Source organism: Chroicocephalus ridibundus, chromosome 1 (genome assembly GCF_963924245.1).
Source record: "Chroicocephalus ridibundus chromosome 1, bChrRid1.1, whole genome shotgun sequence".
In the NCBI taxonomy this organism is placed as follows: domain Eukaryota; kingdom Metazoa; phylum Chordata; class Aves; order Charadriiformes; family Laridae; genus Chroicocephalus; species Chroicocephalus ridibundus.
The window spans coordinates 25,970,342-25,991,273 of record NC_086284.1 but is presented as its reverse complement, the minus strand read 5'-3'; the positions used below and the strand labels follow the sequence as shown (position 1 = coordinate 25,991,273).

Here is a 20,932-nt window from a genome sequence, read left to right as displayed (position 1 = left end):
TTAATTTAGATACTCCACATACTGCAATGTTTCTTGCTCATCGAAACAACTTCCACTGTAGGTATCACCATGAGAATCCATATGTAAATTACGGATTCGACAAACAGAAATATCGATACAGGGTGTCTGAAGCCAAGTCTTATTTCAAACATTACAATGACAGTTGCAGTCGGCGGACGGATAGAAAAAATATCTGGAGAGCCCTGACAGCCTCACACTGAAATATAGTTCGGTTATTAAAAAATAAATAAATAAATAAATTCTATCTGTAGAACCTGATTATTTAAAAGGAGAAAATTCTGATTATTCAATTTCTTTTCCCACCTATCCAATAAAGTAATTGTGGGGAAGGTGCTGTGAAACTGTACCCCATTACACCTACCCCTTGCATTTCAAGGATCAGAAGCAGTATGTTACAGATATACACGTTATCTATGCTTCGGTGCCTCTGGAGTCATACACTGAAGTGGCAGAAGACATGCTTTCATTCCAATTTGCCAATCCGAGTGAAGTTTACTGGCTCAAACGAGTGCTGTAACAGAGACTCGGAAGCAGGATGTAAGTTTTGCACGTCTGCGTGTGTTTGCACGACTCCAGATGCAAACACTGAGGTTCCCCAGTCACAAACCAGGGTGAGCTGCACTAAACACAGAGTAGAGTCTACTTTACAGCCCAAACTAAACAAAACAACGCATATAGCATACAGACAGCATACAGACGCTAGGATTTTTGATACTGTTATTTTTTAACATTGAGTAACTCAGTCTGTAATAAAGCAGAGTCCTGCATCGGACAAGCCGGCTGCTGTGAACTCACCCAAGCACTCAGCTTTCTGTTCTGGGTCCCCTTGCAAGCAAGCCAGATCCAGGTCTTCTCTCTCGCATCCAAACTTTGGCTGTCGTTACCTGAGACCACATCTCGCCCCGGGAAACCATCGCTTTCAAAGAGAGCACCAATGCACGAGCCCAGCAAGGGCCAGGCTGCAGGACTTCCCTAGGGGCTAAGAACGAGCAGGGATCTGCCAACCTGGCCACTCGTTCCTGAAAGCATTCCTCCAGCTCAGCTTTCCCACCGTAAATTCTTGATGCAGGGAAACAATTAAAAAAAAGCAATCCAGTCATTTATCCTCCAGGCTGGAGAGAAAGAAGGAGGCTGCCACAGCAGTGCCTGTTTTGAATGCTTGGCAGGTACACAGGCACAAGGGGGATGATGCTAGAGATAAGCGCAGACAGAAATAGCTAGAAGGATGAGCTGGCTCGGGGTGATGGTGGTGGCGAAAGGTAGCAACCTCCCTTCTCCCGTGATTTCACCAAAAACCAGCAGCTGACCCACAGACTCACCAAGCGTGCGGGCAGGAGAAGGCTCCCCCGAGCTCTGAACCTCAGGCTGGAAATATCCTTCTCGCACAGATCTCCGTCTCTGGTAGGTGCTTTGAGGACTGCATCTTCTCAGCCTACTTCTGACTCAGAGCACAAAACCTGCTCGCTGCCTGTCGTGGGTTTTGGTGCTGTTCCCAGAATCCTGCCAGGAAGCCGCTTGCGCGCAGATCCCCCTCCACCAGCCGGGAAATCCAGCAATTATGGCTCAGAAAATACTGCCAAAGCACCGACCTGAAGGATCTGGGCAGCCACCTCGCCTCTCCCCCACGAGCAGCCTCGCACAGCTCTCCCTACTGCTCCTACCAGCCCCCAAGGAGACAAGCACAGAGCTGTCACCTGTCACTTATGCAACTTCGCTGCAAAAATACAAAATAGCTAAATGTGAGGGCTTTGCCCAGCTGCCACCAGTTAATAATCCTTTGTTTCCCCCTCCCCCTCTGTAAGGCAACGAAGTCTAATTTTCTTCTAAAATTGGAAAACGGTCTCACCTGACTGTACCTGCACTGGAAAACAAGGAGGATTAAAAATCCTGCTTTTTAAAGCTGCTTGAGCAGGAACGATTAGCCAGCGCCTCCCCTACCCTGTGCAGGATCAGTCCCCAGGAACCACGGTCTGTGGCTGTCGGTGCAATGGGAAAACCCCGAGAAATCCCATGGCTGGGACTGAATTGAGACGGGCAAGGACCCTCTGAGCTCAACTAGAGGTGGCAATCTGGGAAGGGAAGCAATCCTACGCAAATCTGAGGGGGGAAAAAAGCATGGGGGGGAGGAGGAAAGCGATGGAGGGAAGTAAGGATGGAGAGAGGCATAAGAATCACTGCTGTGGTTTCATCGAGGGGGAGCGAGGGTGGTGAGGGGATGACAAGGTGTGCCCTGGAGAGGAGACAGACCACAGGAGAGCAGGACTGGGGCACAGGCAAGTGAAGTTAAGCCATAAAACAGAAGCTATGAGAAGGGCAGGCAGCCAGGGATGTGGGAACACAACAGAAGGAAGGAACAGACACAGGAAGAAAGAGCCATCAGGAGAAAAGGAAGGAGAAGAATGATCTGAGACACAAATGAAAAAACTCAGTGCTCAGAAAAACACTGCAAAAAAATGAGGATAAATAAAATCACAAACCAGCCCCATTTTAAATCATTTTATTAATCTCATGAGTCTGAAAATGTCGCGTTCTGATATACATCCCAATTCCTTCCCTGTTTGCTCCCTTGTAACTGCTGCAGAGCTGCTCCTGTGGTACGTAACTTCACCCTTTGAGCCGTGCTCACATGCCCAGCATGAGGTGGGGAATATTGCTGAGGGCAAGCGGACAAGGGGCCACTAGCACAGTCTTGTCAGCAGGGCAGAGAAGAGCCATGCCACCACACCGCTCTTCACCTGCCACATCACCCCTACATTCACCTGGGGGAAGAGGCACGTACAGACTTAGGATCAAAGATCTGTATTATAGGAGAGCTGCTGACTTGACCACCAGCTCAGGTTGCTTGAGAAAAGCTCGTAGGCTACACCCATCCCAGTAAATTAAACATGCCCAGGTATCTTCCCAGGGATGAGGCCACCTTCCAAGATAGGACTGAAATGGGTGACTACATATACACCACCGAATGGGGAAATCTCCCCAGAACAGACCCTGGAAGCCACCAGGAGAAAGCTGGCTGCCATGGGCCAAATTTGGGCTAGGGACCACTCCAGCAGTACCCCCATGCAGCCTCTCCCTAGGGCCTGTCGGTGCTTTTTGTTAACAGAGACAAACCTGGCGCTTACTGTAATACTGTGGTGGTTCAGACAAAACCCACTATTTTTTCATCCCCCGTCATTTGTCTTGGCTACTCTGGAAAATCGGTAAAAATAGTATGCTTGTCATGGCAGGAAAACTCAAGAACCTAAAATAAATGAGATAGAGCTGAAAAAGAAAAACTTCAGGTCCAGAAAGATAAAAAGTACTGAGTGATGGCAGAGATATAAAGGGAAACTTAAATTCGATGCAGAAAAAACTGCAAGAGCAATGGCTAGCTTTAAACAATTTGTGCCCAAAAACAGTCCTCAGGCGCATTTATTTGCTGTTTTCCAGGAAATGAAAAGTTATTTTTATAAAAATTAATGCTCATTTTTCTGATTATGTTGTCTTGTTAGACAAGAACAAATGTTGCATGACAGTGCTTGGGTGGTAGTACCAGAGCAACTCACTGTAGTTTAAATTAAAGCTTTTCAAACTCATTAAACAGGGAGTATATGCGGACCGTTAAAATGAAAATTGTGTTTGAAACATTTACAAGGTGTAAACTGTCCCTTTTTTAAATATTCCTATCAGCTGGGGTTGCCTCCTTTTAAACCAACACATAAGTTTGAAAAGCAGATAAACATCAGACCAGAAGCCAGGTGAGGAATTTTTTGGCAGTTCATTGAAAATAATTATTTTGCTTAAAGCAGCTGATGATTTCAGATCTGTATTTGTGCCTGTTTTGCACTGTTTTCGCAATAAGGTGAACAGTTATCACATTTTCTTTGTCAAAGGGGAAAACACAGTTCTTACAGTTTCTCTTCATGGTTTGATGTTTACCATTTAAATGATTGGTAAGAAAACAAGAACACTAACAGCTTCTTTTAACTGAATTTAATTTATTATGAGCTATTTATGGTTAAAAGACACCAAAAAGAAAACACAGTATGCCCCTCTGCTACATAATACTTCATTTGATTTGAGATTTAACATATAATTTCGTGGAAATAAAAGTGAACTGGAGTCCGATTTTTAAGTTATATGTTTAATACCATTTACTATCCTGTTTTTGCTTTGCAAAACTTTTCAACGAATTATTTCATTTGCAAAGAGTCCTTAAATATCTGGTTTATCCTTTTACTAGAATTTGGTTGCCAATTACTTTTAACAGCTAAAAACTTGCCTTGGACACCTGTGACCATCCTTCACCACCAACCCCAAGTTAAAAAACTGTCTTAAGCTCTTTATTGCACCAGGAATAAACACTTTTGATAACTAACTGGGCATCTCCTTGTAGGCAACAATGCACATACAGCTTATTTGCCAGTTAGTGATTGCCATAGTTGTGATTGCAAGGGATGCTCTTCCACCTGAATTATCATGAACTTCAGTCTTGCACAAAGACCATGGAGTCAGCAAAGGAGAGGACACCCAGTTGATACCAGCGCTCCTCATCCGTCAAACCAGCAGCAACAACAAAATAACATACAAACCCTGTTTACATACAAGCCCTGTGTTAACCAAAACCAAAAAGGGATATTCCCAAGAACCATTTAAGTATGAAATCAAGCGCAAGAGGAACGCCCTTTGAATTTTAGAGAATGTCCCATTGCTTTTGTGTTAGAAAGTAGCAAGAAGTGGAGCTCCCAGTGCTCTTAAACAAGTTCTCTAAAATTGACTGAACACAGCAGAGGCATTCCAGTCAGTTCAGAAACAGCTTATTCTTCCTGCCCTTATTTTTGCTGATACTCTTATTTGCACATGATAGCACATGTTGTTTACAAGAAAAGCTTATAAATACCGGTAACACTTATATTTATATTATATATACAAGCATCGGACTTTTTGTTCTAGCTCCAGCTTTAAGGATCAATAATTTAAACATGGGGCAAGTAGGGAAAAAAGAAGCATAGCGATGTCCACCAACCTGGCAAAAGGTCAGGAATCACACCAGTGACAGATCTCTGGGGAGAACTAGCAGAATTGACCAGCAGAAGGAGGGAGGTGATTGTCCCCCTGTACTCAGCACTGGAGAGGCCACACCTTGAGTATTGTGTCCAGTTCTGGGCACCTCAATATGAGAGAGATATCAAGGTGCTGCAGCGAGTGCAGAGGAGGGCAACGAAGCTGGTGAAGGGCCTGGAGAACAAATCTTATGAGGAGCGATTGAAGGAGCTGGGACTGTTTAGTTTGAGGAAGAGGAGGCTGAGGGGAGACCTCATCACTCTCTACAACTACTTGAAAGGCCATCGTAGAGAGGTTGGTGCTGGTCTCTTCTCACAGGTAATTAGCAATAGAACAAGAGGGAATGGCTTCAAGCTGCAGCAGGGTAGGTTTAGGCTGGACATTAGGAAAAAGTTATTCACAGAAAGAATGGTCAGACACTGGAATAGGCTGCCCAGGGAGGTGGTGGAGTCACCATCCCTGAATGTGTTTAAGACTCGTTTAGATGTGGTGTTAAGGGATACGGTGTAAGGGAGAACTTTGTAGAGTGGAGTTGATGGTTGGACTCAATGATCCCAAGGGTCTTTTCCAACCTAAATGATTCTATGACACTAAAACTTCCAAACACCAAGAGGGATGCTTTAATCACTAACATCCTTCTCTTTAGCAGCCTTCCATTGCTGATTCTGTGGATGCTAAAAACCAAAGTGTCCTTCAACAAAATCAACTTCAGTTCATTTATATCACTGTTGAAGTTTAAATTAGTCCCAGAAGCACAGATTTTCTCCTGAAGAGCTGCTTTTCCCATTCTAATACTGGTATCTGATGCACATACATGGCTGCTTACCAAGTTACTTGTATTGAGGGCACTATTCCAGTACCTGGATTCAACCTCCAGTCATGTTTGGTATCAATTAAATATTTCCAGATGCCTGGGCAGAGCCAGTCTAAAAGAGTACCCATGCAATTAATGAGTGGCATGCATTCTCTTCAGCGCACATGAAAATGGGTCAGCAACATTTTGAAGCGTGCACGTGATCCTGCCCTGGGGAAGAGAAGTATAAAAGACGATGCCTGGAGATGCCTTCCAGCTCTCCTCTTCGAAGTGTACAATATGCACCATTGAGGTAAAGCCTGTACTGAGCAGTATGTGTTTCTAATATACTGCAGACCATTTCACCTTCCTCTGAAAGCTTTTGTTGGGTTCCTGGATTTACTTCCTCCTCATCCCTCCAAGTTTTATTTCTGCCTACCATCCCTTAGTCTCCTTCCAGACTTCTCACCTAATTATTCTCCTTACTCTGTTTTCTCTAACCTCAGTTTCGTGCCTTCCCTTCTATATTTCCACTTAACTTTAAACCTTGCTTGCAGTCATACTGTACTGATTGTTTCGTTAAATTATGTATGAAAACAAGTGATAAGTACCATTCTAAGACACAGTTAAAGCTGCCAAGGATTCAACTGCGCAATTAGGTTAAATTAGCTATGACAGACCTGCAACATTGCTAATAGTTTTCATTTTACTATACCTACTGTGGCTTACCATCATGCTCAAAGACACTCTGACACCAGTAGTTAACCAGTGCAAGTTTTTTTCAGTTCTGTGTTTTTCAGCCCTAGTGAGTCAGATATTTTTAATGTTATTTCTACATAATTCCCAGCGGCCAGGGCCAGAGCCTTGTGTAATGATGTGTGTCATTTAGAGCACCCTCCTGCAATCTGCAGAGCCTGGCCACGCTGGCACACAGTCTGCTAAATGATCGGTTAGGACCAAGAATAAACAGTCAAAGCTGTGTAAATAAGAAGCATTTGTGTAGCTGGGAAGGGAGGCATTAGCCTCTGTGCTAGCAGAATATCCTGGCTACAAATAGGACCATAGTATACAGAGATCAAGGCTCCACTTATCACTGGTATCAAATAAGGGGATTACACATTGCATGTAATCAGAGATGCTTTCCTAGTCACTCTTCTGCACGTCCCAGGCAAACTTCTCTGGCCTTTCACAAAAGAGCACTTGAGATGAACTCTTAGAATATAAAAGTTGGGAAGCAGCAGAGAGGGTTGAGTTTTACTAGATCTGTGGGAAGCTGACTTCTCAGCAGAAAAAAAGATCTCTTCCGACCTCTAAAGATATTTCATAGAGCACATATTCTTCCTACAGCAACAACATAAGGTCGCATAAACTCTTCTACCTTATTTGGACTATGAAGTGCATACGCTTAATTGCTTTCACAGAAGAAAGACGGGCTGTTCCATTTTTCACTATGGGGTTGGATAAAAGAAACGTTGTCTGGAAGAGAGCTTGCAGACTAATCAGCAAGGCCAAACTCTTGCACTAGGAATGGACACTGACCACCTTCTCTAGTGAAGAGCCACTATTTACACTTTTAGGCAATTAAAGGCAAAAAGGAGGTCCTGTCTTGCTCTGTCCTTTCATACAGGTGTAGTCACTCTCCTGCAATAAAGGTGACACTCGGAAGGATGACTGGTGCACTTCAGGAGGTGCTCAGAAATGGATCCTCCTGTAATGACCGCAAATCACATGTAAACGACCACACATTCTGCAGAGGGCAGTTCGTACTCAGAGAAACCTTTACACCTAATAGACTAGATTCCAGGAGTATCATTTCCATTTTGTATTGCAGAATTTTCTTCAGGACGTTGTCCTATCAGTGATTTATGGGTGCATTTTTTCCAGAACTTGGAATCTTCCCTTGAATCAAGTGGTGATGGTAGTTTTTGTAATTCCGTCAGCTAAAATTACCTCTATTACCTCTACTCCAAGAACATGGCATAAGCCAGCTTGATCGTTACAGTAGCAGCACACTTTATTTCAGTGCAGTTTGCAGTACTATAAGACAGCAACTTAAAACAAAATGCAAACTCTTTTAACAACATTTACAAAAAGGAAATAAAATTCGGTGTATTATGAAATACAGCCTTGAGGTTTTTTATAGTCCCAGGGCACAGATTGTGTTCTCAATATAATAAACCAATGAAGACTGAATAGTCTCAACCCCCTGAAATGAAATTTTAATGGAACTTGTAAATATGTGAAAACTGGATTCCAAATCAATTCACACTGCCTTTTGAAGCCAAGAAGAAAAAGCAAAAGAAAAAAACAGGAAAAAGAAATGTCTCTGAAGGAGTGACTTTGAGACCTGAGAGGCTTTTCTGTATTCACTGATGAAGACAGGATGATATACGGAGACATGATACCCATGACAACATCTTTCAGAGGATTGAAAGGAAAAGGCTAGTTGTTGCAGGGTGTCCAAGAAACAACTCTGAACGTGCAAAATAGATAGCAGGAGCCAGCAAACCCTGGCAGAAACAGAAATGCAGTCAGGTTCTTCCAAATGGTTAGTGATGCCAATGAGCCTCTTGACAAGACCCACTTCTCAGAAATCAGCATCATTATGCATCACTATTTTGCATTTTAAAACCCTTCTTCAGCCACTGCACATTAAAACACACCATTTCAAAGTGTCAAACAAAACACCTTGCCCCAGTAAATCAAGAGTCCATAACTGAACGCAGTAGAACTCAAGTGTAACATTGTGGTAGAGTTGCTGGAGCTGCCTTAGTGCAAAGAGAAAGAAGACATTCAAGCCCCAGGTAGCTCTCTTGCTAATTCTTGACCAATATTCTGTTGTGATGCACTTAATGATGAAAGTCCAAAATGCTGAAGTCAATCCATAGAGTTCATCTAATGAACCGCTCATCTTAGACATTAGTTATTACCAGGAAAGGCTTGTGTCAAAGGGCAGAAAACTGAATTTTCTAACTTCCTTGCTAGTGATTGTCTGCAGAATTAAGAAAAGAAAAAATATTAGAACTGACCCATCACTATTGATCAAGCATAATACTTATTACACAGCAAAAATATTTTTACCAGCATCCCCAACCAGCTTCACCAATTGACAATCTCTGGAGATGAAGCAGCGAAGTGTAGCACGAACATAAACGTGCTGTGGGAGGCACAGACAAGTGGTTGATGAGCGAGGCATCAAACTGGTCAAGGATCAGGTGAAGATGTGAAGGGCTTTCAGGGCTGAGGATAAGCGCTCTCTACTGTCTTGGCCACCAGAGAGGCAGCAGAGGAGGTTGGCACAGAAGGTGGTACAGCAGGGAAGACCAGCCAGGAGAGTGGTGTACACTGCTGTGTTGGAGCAGCAGTTGCATCAAAAGTGGGGCACTGAATATCTAAGGGGTGTTACAGGCAGAGTGACAGGATTTGAAGTAGGATGGTGTGCAGGTAATTCCCTGCTGTGGGTTTGGGCAGCAAGTAGTCAACTGTGCCCTCTGCACAGAAAAATGTGCAGAGAAAAGGAGTAGAATATCTATTTTAGCTGCATGCTTTGAACACTGATGAGTCATTCCCAGAGAGGAACCAGAGATGGGCTACGGTGGCAGGAGATCAGGCAGGTCAGGATTAAAAAAGTAGTCTTGGAAAGAGCTGACCTAGCAGTGGTAACTGCAACTGTGAAAAGTGGTCAAACCAGGTCAGTCCCTGTCAGGAACTAAAAAGAAAGCCTCGGCCCAGGGATGGAGAGGAGAAAATGGATTTATAAGCTATATCTGGGCAAAAACTTCAGCATGTTTCCAAATAAAATGTTTTTCATGTGAAGTGTACTGTCAACAGCAGGAACTTAAATCTGAGAACATTTAATATTTTCAAGCGAAAAAGCTGAAAAAGTTGAGGAAGAAAACGTGGCAGGTATGGCAAAGTTTGAAGAGACCCATCAATAGTGGTAAAAAACCAGCAGAGTCTTTTTTCTGAAAGCTGTTTTCTCCTTTCTTTCTTCTTTCTTTGTCAAAAGGTAAGCTTTCCCTCTCCCTCTTCCCTATATCCAGACTTGCATGGCTATGATCCCACCTAACACAATTTTAGGTCAGTAGAGCAACACCAAAATTTTCTCCTAACTGAACCAAAACATTATTTTCAAGGCATCTCAGTAAGAACCTGTACATGCTCCATTATAGTTTGTGTCCTTTTCTAATGAGGAGATGAGCCTTTTGGCAACATGATATTTCCTAACCCTCACCATGGTCTTCTCTTTTGCCCAGGTGAAGGAAGGAGGAAAATCAGAAACCCAACAGGTCTGGAAGATTTTTATTGATAGTGAAATAACTGAGGAGAAGGGTAGGGGTGTTGAGACAGGAATTTACAGGAGAGGGCAAGGGAATGGGTGAATTAATTGAGGGAGACCAGCGGAGCACCTTATGAAAGAAAAACCCGGTTGATGACTTCCAGGGTGCAGAAGGTGGTGACAGTCAACACCTATTGTCACTCATTATCACAGCAAGTTTATTCTCAATCATTTATATGATACAGGGGAAAAAATATTTTGTGCAAAGAAATTCTTCACATTTGGGGTCAAGTTTGGTATGGGGAGAGAGCTCGAGCTCCTTCATCTACTCTCACAAACTTTCTTCTACCTCTCTGTCACCACTTGCAGTATGAGCAAAGCAACCCCCTTCCTGTGCTTCAAAGTTTCATCTTCACTGAACATTATCAGAAGTCCCCAGAGTTCTAATTTATATCCTATTACAGTACTACATGGCAATCAGATGCAGATGCCCAGGAAATTTTAGCAAAACAGTCTTTGAAATTTAGTACAAGTGGAACATGTATTCACAGCAAAAATAAAATAACATTGGTTTCTTTAAAAACTGTAGCAGGTTCATGATTTCATATATTCTGTTCTAATCTAGAAGTAGCATAGACCCCTAAGTATATGAAATATTTATATTACCTTTATGAGTGAAAACTGAGAAAAATTTACATTCTAAAGCAAGCTATACACCTATAGTCAGGCTTCCTCCATTCAGAAAATTCCTAAGTGGCAAATATCTAACAAATACATTCTTCAGGAGGATTTGGGAGAGAAGCATTGACTTTTTTTCTTCACTTTTAAATAAAGGGTCTTGATATATTCTTGATCTCTTCTCATATTGAGAAGTGGAACAACTGTTTACTTTTCTTCTACTTTCTATGGAACCAGCATGCGAAGCATACTTTTGACTCCATAGAAACAGCATTTTAAATATAAGTCAAATTAATAAAGCCCTGAAATTTACAGGAACCAATTCTCGAGCAGCACCAGGGGCAGACAGAAAAAGAAGAACGCTCTTGCAAATCAGAAAAGGGGTGACAGGCTCCAAGCTTCCCACAGTTATTTTTTTGAATGGTTTATTATGTCAGTGAAGACCTCCTCTTCCTTTCTTAAGGGTTAAATTCAGCAGCCTGAATCTTTCCTTCAGAGACATCTTTATAGGTGATAACTGTTCAGGAGTAATATTTAGGTGGACAAAAGGCTTAAGTTTTACAAAAGTAAAAGTTATATCTGGCAATTTTTTCTTTTTCAGAAAGTCAAAATTAATATGAAGGGCTGTATCCCAGTATTCGGTGATGCAATATGAATGAAGACATTGCAGGGAAAAAAGTATTAAAACCTTTAAGAGAGGAAGAAGAGAATCATCGCCAAGGGTTGTTTTTCCTGGGAAAGTTCTTAGCTACTATAGTGACGGATCCTGACAGAGGAACACAGACAAATCCATAACTGCAGCTCAAATGTAAACAGATGAGATCTGACAGGAATTATTTGAATGCTAGAAAAAATACAAATGCCAGACTACAATCCCATTTACTTTCAGCAGGAAAATAACCGAGCCTACACTTACTTACTTGAAAGAGTCGTTAAAAGAAATAGAGTAGAACAAATTTAACATTGAAAAACCCTACAATTCAAGAGTTATGTGTCATTCCTCCAAAACCTCATAATTAAAAATATGTTACAATACATTTATTTGTCAATTGTCAGTTGCATCACTTTTTCTAGCTTTTTCCCCCTTAGACTGTAGGGATTAGAAAAAGTTTACACATATGTAAAACATGTATGCAAAGCAGGCATTGAAGAAAAAAATCATGAAATATCAGGAGAACCACAAGAAAAATTAGTAGGACTGCAATGAATATCATTAAAATCTACTAGAAAAAACAGAAAGTGAGGAAGACTGTTTCAGACGTGGTCCTTATAGCATGCACAAGCCATTGCAAACTCTCCATGAACACGAACTATATGAAAATGAGCTCTTTTGGGAAGAACTGGATCCCCAGGCCTAGGCATGCACTCCCACTACATGCCAGCCCCAGCAGAGCAACACACCTCCATGCTGCCCTGTCCCCATCTTTCTGAACTGATAAAGAAGCCCAGATGCAATACCAGCACAGTGGATCCAGAAGTCCTTGAACAGGATGAAGAAGGGTCACCCTCCATCCCGTACCACCTGCCCAGCTAAGCAGCTGCAAGCACAGTGAGCAGAGAACAGGGAAGCACGCAGAGAAAATCTGCAGAGCCCTACGGACAGCAATGCTGGATTTTTGAGATTTTTGAATAGCTGAAGTGCTACCAGCGTTCAGACCAGCTAAAAGGAAGGATGCTCGTGTCTTCGTGTTTGTTACTCACTCGTGGCAACTGCAGATCTGAATGAGATACAGCATTTCCTTGAAAATGCACACCCTAGCACGTACCACTCAATTTACTCATTCTCCAGGACTATCACAAGTTCAAAGCCCTATGTGGAAATACACACATCACCAAGATCAATAGTGCTGCCTTTTATACATCAGAACTCTCCAGCTCCACGGTTACTACTTCAGCATATATGAAAGATTAGCAGGATATAAAGGGATCAGGTTCACCTCCATGTGTTAAGACACTAGAAAAATTAAACAGGGGGGTCTTTGACTCTAAATTACTTCTGAAGTTAAGATGGAAACTGAACAAGTTACCTGCCGTAACATCTTCTGAGTAGAATATTGGTATTTACTCTAAGGTATTAAATCATCACCTTGTTTCTTAACAGTCTTAATACCAAAAACAAACACAGCCAGCAACAGAGTTAACATTATCACCAGTAGCAGTCACCTAGCAGAGGGCTGAAAGGTCTTCTGACTTTCTGCAGTGCCCTTGTCAAGTTAGTCATCAGTTGAAGACTTTTCATTATCTAACATTAAATTGGGATTTGTACTCATCAGAATACGTAAACTTTGAATACTGCTTTGGTAGAGACTGCCTACTCCAGCCTACCTCTTGGCTCTCTGGCTGCCGCAGCCCCTTCACAAAGTGGTGGTTACTAGCTCTCCACCTGAAGAGAAGCTCTGGGATTTGAGAAAAGGAGGGCTATTTCCAGACAGAAAATCTGACATCTGTTTGCAGCCAGCCTCCACCTTGCATTGGGGCTGTAAGTGGAATAATTCAAAAGTCAGTTCCCACTGAGAAATTATTTTCACTCCTAAAAAAAAAAAAATTTCTTCTTGATCCACTTACGCTTATTAAAAGTGTAATTCCCACCCCAGTCTTCCAGAGATGCACATTCTAGCACTAATAGACAAAGAAAGGACACTCGTTTAATTAAGGGAAGTCTTCTTTAAATGCTCTGGCAACACCCCAGTGTGGTTGGGGGAACCATTCACACCAGGGACTACTCTTGGAGCAGCATGGGCTCCCCCCTCGCCCACCAACACAGTTTCCCATCACTAGCCCAGTGAGTTTTAGCACTCCTAACACGCCTTCTCGCTGACCCTGCGTGCCCACAGCACATACCCTCGGTTTTACGCTATAAGAAGTACTCTGGTGCTCACCATATTTCACAGCCTTGAATGGAAAAAAAAATGTGCATAGAGTAATAATTATGTTTTACAGGGCACTGTATGGGGCCCAGAAGAGAGCCCAAGCTGAGCACTGGGTAGTGCGGAACAACTCTTGGCATAGAGCAGGGGGCAGCAAGCACTGCGGGCAGGTCACTCCCCTGACACATACTTGGCTCTCGTGCGGCAGTGTAGACAGACTAATGAGATCTGAGGAGCCTCCCCACATTTGCAGGTGGTGACATAATTCTTTTGGTTCACTTCACAACCCTTTGGGAACCTATAGATACAGTGGTACAAGAAAAGAACTAGGATGATATTTGAAGTGAAACAGAGGAACTGCTCCATTGTAGCTTATATTGGACAAGAACAGAATATAGGTAAGTTGTGGAGGCATCAATGTGAACGCCACCTATTTCTCCTTGCCACATTTGTCACCCTCAAAGTAAAGAAGTTCCTCCTCATCTAAATGTGAGGAGGAACTTCTTTACCCTGAGGGTGGCAGAGCACTGGCACAGGCTGCCCAGAGAGGTGGTGGAGTCTCCTTCTCTGGAGACATTCAAAACCCGCCTGGACGTTTTCCTGTGCAACCTGCTCTGGGTGACCCTGCTCTGGCAGGGGGGTTGGACTAGATGATCTCCAGAGGTCCCTTCCAGCCCCTACCATTCTGTGATTCTGTGTAATTCACAATTTCATTAAAAACAGAAAGTCATTGTTGCCCTCAGCAAGAATTCAGAAATTCTTCTCAAAACCTAAACTGGATAGGGCTTTCAAGTACATTTCTCTATGGCTCAACATCTAATCATAAGAAACTCAGGTGGCCACTCTGAGATAGAGTCAAGAATCAACAGAAAATGAATGTTTCATTTTTGTGGTATCTGCCTTTGGACTCTTTTGGGGCCACATATGGCTCCAGTTGAGAACATCTGCTCAAACGTGTAATTTCATCTGGTAGACATCCAATCTCAGAAGACCTAAAGTATTGCAGATGCTCTAGTACGCCTGTACATGTGCAACAGACATTGTATGGATGGTGTCCTGGAGTACTTAACATTACTTTTTTTGAGTATTTTTTTCCTCTTTGAGACAGTAAGTTATATAAGAGGCAGTTTTGATGATTCAGGGAGGCAGCTACAAAGAAGAGACCTCAATTGCTTTCTTTTTAAAATGTGTACTTGTAAATTAAGAAGCATTTCAAGATTAGGCATCTGTCCAATTCTTTTTATCATTTAGCGTATTATGCTAATGAGGATGCTGTTTCTTTAATTATCATTTGCAGAAAAAATTGCATTCGGTCCCTTGATCTTCCTTAAAACCATTCCTATGCTTGATTCCCCCATAGGCTTTTAATCACGCGGCTTCAGTGTGAAACTCCGCATTTGAGAAAAACTCTTCTCAAAACTGGTTCACTGAGAAAGTTTAAATTGTTTTCTCTCATCCGAGCTATATCCCCTACCACTTGGCAGCTTAGGAGAAAGGGCTAAAAGACTCACACTAATACTGGCTTATGCACTGAATGCAGCCTAATGCCGAAACCTATTATGCTGCACATGTAACAGATACTAAGTGCCAGGGCTCGGTAGATAGAGGTAGAGAGACAACTGAAGTGAGCTATAAAATAATACTGTCCTGTGACACTTCACAGCAGAATTCAGTAAAACCTATTTGAAAAGCACTTACAATGCACGACATCAGCTGTTAACTTCATTATGCAAAATTACCTGCATATGATGTTAATGGGCATTTGTTACTACTAGTCAAATGGCTCTACCCGTTTAGTTTTGGTGTCGTTTTCTGGTTGTCCCGACAGAGGCTCCTGTAACCGAAGCCCTGGGTGGGAGACGGAGCCCCTGCTGGGTGTACAAAGGCTGGTGGTGCCTGTCCTGCGCCTCTGAGCTCACCCCGCAGCATCCCTGTACCCTTGTGCTGCCAAAACACGGCAAAGCCTGCCTGCATGGGTTCCGGGTCAGGGGCCCCATCTCTCCACCCACCCACCCACCCGCCCTGGAAGCATCCTCAGTGGGAGGCACTTGCCATGGTACCCCCCTCACCTCTCCCTGGGGTGAGGATGGGAGGCTCCACTGGCCCCAAACCTAACCTACTCCACCAAACACCTAACTGCAGTGTCAAACAAGGGCCATCATCAATGCATGTACTCTCCTTTGGAGATGCCAAGTCACATAAGCTTGTCTTCTCCTGAAGGGAGGAAAAGCCCATTTTCTGAGTCATCTCTGGAAAAGCACTGGCTTCAGCCTCTGAGGCAGGCTCAGGATCCCCCTGACATTCAGAGGGCAGGTTATCAGCATCTCTTGGTTTGAGCAGCTGCCACCTTTGAATGAGCCTTTCGATATTTGCTGAAATGCAGCTCTGAAACTCTTGATGCCTACCATGTTAGTGTCTCGTGCAAGCTGAGCTGCACACGTGTGATTGATAGGGATGCTGGGGACAAGCAGAACTCCCCTAGGCTACTACAGAAGGAAAAAGGAAGATTTTTTTTTTTTTTGTATTTTTTAGCACACACATTGCAATAACTAAACAAAATATATACTCCAGTTACAGTATATCCATTTAGAGTTTAACTGCAGTATATGTCATGCTATGCTTTCATCCTACAGTAAAACTGAAAGAAATACTGGGTTTCTTTACAGCGAAGACACAAATTGCACTAACATCTTGAAGCAAAGTATTTACAAACAAGTATTCTGACATCTCATTTATCTGTTTTGCCATAAAATTGGCTTATACATGATTAATTATGAAAAATAAGCATAGCATGCTTTCATGCACTTTTACTTTGAAATCAAGGTCACACTTTGTTTTGAAATTCAGAAAAACAGTATGAATAATATAATTAACATATCAGAAGATTCTTTGCAAGTAACGTTATTTAAGCAGGCTAAACTAGGAGCTTATGAAGTTGTTGCTATTCTGTCATTGCAGATGGATCATGTCTTAGCCCTTGTTTATATCCTTCATTTTATTTGACTAATCCTTTGTACTGAAAGGATGCTTGGAGTAGCATCCCTTATTCTAAGCCACACAACACTGAATGAAAACAGTGTTCTTGTCCCAAAGCATGCACAAGCTGATTCCTGCTCTCTGGACTCCATGCCAGCTGGGATGCTGCTCCTTAGAAACAATTCAGTAATGGTGTGGTTAAACATGGGAAATCAGTAACTTAGAGTCATAGAATCACAGAGTCATAGAGATTGGAAGAGACCCTTAAGAGTATGGTAGCACTGTGTTCATAGAATCATAGAATTGATTAGGTTGGAAAAGACCGTCAAGATCATCAAGTCCAACCATTAACCTAGCACTGCCAAGTCCACCACTAAACCATGTCCCTCAGCACCACATCTACACATCTTTTGAATACCTTTGGGCATGGTGACTCAACCACTTCCCTGGGCAGCCTGTTCCAGTGCCTGACAACCTGTTCAGGGAAGAAATTTTCCCTAATATCCATCCTAAACTTCCACTGGTGCAACCGGAGGCCATTTCCTCTTGTCCTATTGCGTGTTACATGGGAGAAGAGACCGACCCCCACCTCTCCACAAACTCATTTCCGGTAGTTGTAGAGAGCGATAAGGTCTCCCCTCAGACTCCTTTTCTCCAGGCTGAACAACCCCAGCTCCCTCAGCTGCTCCTCACAAGTCTTGTTTTCCAGACCCCTCACCAGCTTCTTTGCCCTTCTTTGGACCCGCTCCAGCACCTCAATGTCTTTCTTGTCATGAGGGGCCCAAAACTGAACACAGTCTTTGAGGTGTGGCCTCACCAGTGCCAAGTACAACTTCTATAATCCACCTGAATACATCCAGTAAGTCATTCTGCAGGTTCTTTGCTCAGGATACTCATCTGCCCACATACATTTGTGCTGAGCACAGTATAATACTGGGAGATGCAGGTCTCAGACATCTGGATGTGACCATCTCATGCAAACCTTCTTCTGCCCATAGAGCTCCTCACAAGCCCTCACTGAGGCTAGATGTGCGAGTCAGCTCTGGAGACAGAGCAAGACGACATGCAGACATGGACATTAGGAAAAAATTCTTCACAGAAAGAATGGTTAGACACTGGAATAGGCTGCCTAGGGAGGTGGTGGAGTCACCATCCCTGGCTGGTGACTCCACCATCCCTTAAACACTCCCTGTTTAAGACTCGTTTAGATGTGGTGTTAAGGGATATGGTGTAAGGGAGAACTTTGTAGAGTGGAGTTGATGGTTGGACTCGATGATCCCAAGGGTCTTTTCCAACCTAAATGATTCTATGATTCTATGTCACTTGCTTCAAATATTGAGAAGTGAATTTCTACACGCATGCTGCTCTAACCAAGTAAATTTTATTAGTGATCTGAGTAACAACCATTTGTTAAGACTGTACTTCTAAGACTTTCACAAAGGACAAGAAGAGAAAATATATCAATTTTTGACCTCAGCTAGTGTCCTTTCCCTCTGCCTCGGATGCAGTCCAGAGCCAGCCCCAAAGCCAACCACAGCATGAACTCCATCTCATGAAGTTCACCTTGTCTGCACAGCAGCCTAGCAGCAACCACGGGCTTGCAAAAGGCCATATGGACTGTGAGCTGACGACCGTAGAGGTCTGACTGACAAATAAGAGCCTCCCCATGTCAACATGAATTGTCAAAACACTTGCAATTCCTGCATGGCAGAGCTAGAAATGGAAAGCAGTGCTTTCACTGTACTGCTGATATTTGAATAGCTTCTTTTTTAAAAAAGGGCAAACAATTTGTTCCACTGAAAGCTTGCTTACAACTGCAGTGACTGGGCTCAATTTCAATAGAAATTAGAATTGCCTTTTTCAAAAGGAAGCTCAATTCTATTAAAGGTTAAGAAGGTAACAGACAAAAACGTGATAAAAATCAAGACTAAGAAACACTGTACTTATTTAAGAGAAATAGGGTGCGCAGAAGAAAAAGGCATGGACACTGCACGTGCAAAAAGAAAAGCAGAATCTTGAGTATTGGCAAATCATTAGCTGAGACAGAGGCTGAGGTCTGCCAGAAATCCATCAAATGAGGCACTCCTCAAGCATATATACTTGAGGTTATGAAAAATATTGTCACATTAAATTTTATTCTAGCAGAGAATCTGTTCTGGAAGAACTACTTTACTAGTAAGACTTCGGGAAAGTCTGCAAGTTCTAGTTCATTTCTTAATGCAAAAAATAGTGAAGTCAACTCTAGCTGATGTTATATTGGACTCCTACTGGATACAGGTGAACCATTTAACTAGAAAATTATGATCCACAACAGGCAAAGGGCAACATTCTAATTTCTTTCACAACTGGAAAACAATGTGTAATCTTAACCAATCTCTAATTTACTTGTTTGGATATTTTAGAAAGACAATTTCTCAAACCTAAAACAACCATGAGCAAAACTGAGCAGGGGGAAATCGTCACACACAAAAATATAAAAAGGACCTAAGGGATGCTTTATTACATGCCCCAAAGAAAAAGAAAATCACTGTGCTACAGCCATGAAAGAAAGCTTTTTTGGTTGAAGAATCCTGGCTAAGTAGAGTGACAGCAGCAGCAGAGAAACCTGTAAAACAAGCCCACAGTACATAACAGATGGGGAAAAAAAGACACTGATAGCAAGGAATACAAATTAACATTGCAGAAATGCAAGCAAATGATGGAAGAAAAAAAAACCCACACACATTATAAAGCTATGGTGAGGTTTATGACAATAGGAGCTCCTCCCTGAATGGAACAAGGATAAGTGAATGCCAGGCAATAGCTTCAATAACTGGTCATTCCAGGTAAAAATCAAACGATTCCGAAAAAGGCAAGTGTATTTCACAACTACTTCTACTCCGTGTTTAGAAAGATGCAAGATGCTTCCTATATTCGCGTCTTACAGTGATAACGACATACCTCCCATGCCATCAGTAACTGGAGAGAGCTTTAAATAGCCCCTCAATTCAAACCCTGCATTCAAGAGTAGAGGGCAGATGTACCAGTAAGTTTTAATTCAATGACTGCTGTTAACAAACACAGGAACAGTAGAAGTTCGAGGTGATGAAAGAGTTAACATCAAAGCAGTGTTTAAAAGGGTTAAATGGGATAACCTAAGCACCTATCGAACAGTTAGCCTGACATCAGTGGTAAGGAACAGCAGGGAAAGGTTACCATGGGACACAATCAATAAAACATTGAAAGACGGTAGCATAATTAACACCAATCAACACAGCTGTATGGAAAATAGGCCTGGTCATGTAAATCTGATCATTTGTATGCAGTTACATCATCATTTGATAACGGTAGTGTGCTGACAGGACATATTTCTAGTCCTAATTTCACACTACACAGTGATTTAAAAATCGTGCTATACATGAAATCCTGAATTAAAAGATCCACCATACTACATCAACACAGCTCACAGTAAATGAATTTCAGAAGTGGCTAACTAAATGGAGAATCAGCATCCAGATAACAGATTCCTTGTCAGTCCAGCAGGAAAAAATGAGGTACAACATTTGGAAGCTGAGAAGAGCTACAGACTGCCTCAAAAAGGAAGGCTTATTATTTGCTGGAACAATTTACCTGTGACACGGTAGATTCAGTACTACTGGCACCTTTTAAATCAAGACCTTGATCTCTTTCAGGAAGATATGCTAAATAAAGAAAAATTAAGGGACGACTGCTGCTATATCCTGCATTTCTCTGACCTGCACTGAGCAGGCAGTAAGAATAGATATTCATGTGGTCCACTCCAGTCTTTAAATTTATAAGCCTAGGAAACAATGACCCAGACATTATTAATCCCTCTTGAATTTAATGCAATAAGTGAATCATGCTTAATCCATCTGATACAGTATAAAGTGTCTTGAGTATTTCTATGGGATTTCAAGTGTAATCCAGTGTTAAATTACTGGATGACAGTTAAAATATTATCAAGTGGCTTCCCTGAATTTCTGATTTTTAGCTGAAAGCAGAAAAAAAAAAATCTATCCCTCTTTGAAGCATCTCCCTAGCTGTTGGCATAAATATGGAGGCATGGTATCAAACTCTTGATCCACAAATTCCCATGTAGACCACTTTGACTTATTCCTTAGAAATTTTTTTTTTTTTTTTTAAAGTATTTCCATGGCATGTCAGAATGCCTCCTGTTAGGTACATCTGAAACTGTAACGCACTGTAACTTCACACTAATCTCTCTTAAACAGGGTTATGCTCTTGTATACCCATCAGCTTCCCATGCAGTGCTCT

General features: G+C 42.3%; 1 protein-coding gene across 7 annotated transcripts in view; it reads right to left on the bottom strand.

Moving 5' to 3' along the window:
- Positions 1-20,932, bottom strand: part of MTUS2 (microtubule associated scaffold protein 2) — a 322,372-nt gene that overhangs the window by 290,568 nt on the left and 10,872 nt on the right. For 2 of the 7 annotated variants that reach the window (XM_063331986.1, XM_063331997.1), the window contains exon 1: positions 817-1,676. The exons of 2 other annotated variants lie outside the window; for them this stretch is intronic. The gene's annotated coding sequence lies outside the window, so the exon portion shown is untranslated. Of the gene's footprint in view, positions 1-816; positions 1,678-20,932 lie in introns of those variants that run through there. 3 more of the 7 variants (XM_063332015.1, XM_063332037.1, XM_063332065.1) reach the window with 2 other exon arrangements.